This window comes from Pseudophryne corroboree, chromosome 4, assembly GCF_028390025.1.
Source record: "Pseudophryne corroboree isolate aPseCor3 chromosome 4, aPseCor3.hap2, whole genome shotgun sequence".
Lineage (NCBI taxonomy): Eukaryota > Metazoa > Chordata > Amphibia > Anura > Myobatrachidae > Pseudophryne > Pseudophryne corroboree.
Window position 1 is genome coordinate 186,019,613 of NC_086447.1, and position 2,829 is coordinate 186,022,441.

Consider the following 2,829-nt stretch of genomic DNA (forward strand, 5'->3'; position numbering starts at 1 on the left):
ATGTGACGTGCCTCGTCACATGATCGGCAAAAAAGGCAGTCCCATTGGTCAATAGATATAACTTAGTGGTCACGTGGTCTCAGACACATGACCGTGTTCTTAAAACACCTTCCTCTAAACGTATAATCTCACCAGTGAAACGCGTTGAGCTTTTTTCATTCATCTGGACTTCACTCTCCAACTGGCCCGCAAAGCCTTTGACATCCTTCGGCATACTTTGGACTTCCCTCCCATCACTGGACTCATTCACCAAACCGGTCTCATCTACCCCTACAGCTGCAAAACGGACTTGTTCCAACGCTCATGCTTACCAACGTGGGGATCTGGTAATTATTTACCCATTACAGTGAATGCACAAGGAGAGGGTGTCCTAGCCTTTAGGAATGGACAATTTCAATATAGGAGAATGTGAAATCCATGACATTTTATCAAGATAAGACATTATCAAGTTTTATCGCCACCTGATGGCAACAGGAATTCCTTCTTTCTAGATTTGTTTACATGTGATATGTTAATAAATTGTTACTTTTTTACATAGAGCAAACCATCCTTATTATTTTATTTAATACAAAATTAATTGGTTCAGCCAGCGCTGGTATACATTTTCCTTCTACTGTTTAGTTTTGAGGAACTGACCTTCCTCTTACCTGCTGCTGTTGGTCGCGCACCTGCTTATTTATTATTTATATTCAATTGAAGTTTGGAAATTCGACAACAGTGCTTTTAGACAGTAAATTCGTTATTTTCAATCCGCCACACTTTGGTGGGTGAAACTAATAAAAAAAATTTAAAACATGTTTTTTTTGGTGTTTTTTTTATTGGTAATAGCATATCTATTTATATTAGAAGGGATTAGGTACTTGGTTTGTCTATTTTGGAGGCACAAGTATTATTTATATATTTTTTAAAATATATATATTTTTTTTAGATGGAATGGTAAAATCCCGGAAAAAAAATGGCGTGGGGTCCCCCCTCCAAATCATAACCAGCCTCGGGCTCTTCGAGCCGGTCCTGGTTCTAAAAATCCAGGGGGAAAATGGACAGGGGATCCCCCGTATTTTTAAAACCAGCACCGGGCTCTGCGCCTCGTGCTGGTGCAAAAAATACGGGGGACAAAAAGAGTAGGGGTCCCCCGTATTTTTTACACCAGCATCGGGCTCCACTAGCTGGACAGATAATGCCACAGCCGGGGGTCACTTTTATACAGCGCCCTGCGGCCGTGGCATTAAATATCCAACTAGTCACCCCTGGCCGGGGTACCCTGGGGGAGTGGGGACCCATTCAATCAAGGGGTCCCCCCCCAGCCACCCAAGGGCCAGGGGTGAAGCCCGAGGCTGTCCCCCCCCATCCAAGGGCTGCGGATGGGAGGCTGATAGCCTTGAGAAAATGTAAAGAATATTGTTTTTTCCTGTAGTACTATAAGTCCCAGCAAGCCTCCCCCGCAAGCTGGTACTTGGAGAACCACAAGTACCAGCATGCGGGAGAAAAACGGGCCCGCTGGTACCTGTAGTTCTACTGGAAAAAAAATACCCAAATAAAAACAGGAGACACACCTTGAGAGTAAAACTTTATTGCACACCTGCCGACACACACATACTTACCTATGTTGACCCGCCGACTGCCACGTCTCCTGATCCGACGATCCGGGGTACCTGTGAATCAAATTATACTCACCTCAATCCAGTGTCCAGATATAAATCCACGTACTTGGCAAAAAAACAAACCGCATTTACCCGAACCAGCGGACTGAAATGGGTCCCATGTTTACACATCAGACCCCTTTCCCCGAATGCCGGGACACCACGTGACTGCTGTCACCGAGGTCCCTTCAGCCAATCAGCGAGTGCAACGTCCTGGCACTCTGCTGATTGGCTGGACGTCTGAGCTGTCAGACAGCGCCTCGCAAAGCCTCTCCGTTATACTCAATGGTGGGAACTTTGCGTCAGCGGTGAGGTCACCCGCGGTCAGCGGCTGACCGTGGGTAACCCCACCGCTACCCGCAAAGTTCCCACCATTGAAAGTAATGGAGAGGCTTTGCGATGCGCTGTCTGAGGTCACACGCGCATACAGCCAATCAGGTGAGTGCAAAGAAGTAGCGCTTCCTGATTGGCTGAAGGGACCTCGGTGACAGCAGTCACGTGGGGTCCCGGCATTCGGGGAAAGGGGTCTGATGTGTAAACATGGGACCCCTTTCATTCCGCTGGTTCGGGTAAATGCGGTTTGTTTTTTTTGCCAAGTACGTGGATTTATATCTGGACACTGGATTGAGGCGAGTATAATTTGATTCACAGGTACCCCGGATCGTCGGATCAGGAGACGTGGCAGTCGGCGGGTCAACATAGGTAAGTATGTGTGTGTCGGCAGGTGTGTAATAAAGTTTTACTCTCAAGGTGTGTGTCTCCTGTTTTTATTTGGGTATTTTTTTTCCAGTAGTACTACAGGTACCAGCGGGCCCGTTTTTCTCCCGCATGCTGGTACTTGTGGTTCTCCAAGTACCAGCTTGCGGGGAAGGCTTGCTGGGACTTGTAGTACTACAGGAAAAAACAATATTCTTTACATTTTCTCAAGGCTATCAGCCTCCCATCCGCAGCCCTTGGATGGGGGGGGACACAGCCTCGGGCTTCACCCCTGGCCCTTGGGTGGCTGGGGGGGGGACCCCTTGATTGAAGGGGTCCCCACTCCCCCAGGGTACCCCGGCCAGGGGTGACTAATTGGATATTTAATGCCACGGCCGCAGGGCGCTGTATAAAAGTGACCCCCGGCTGTGGCATTATCTGTCCAGCTAGTGGAGCCCGATGCTGGTGTAAAAAATACGGGGGACCCCTACTC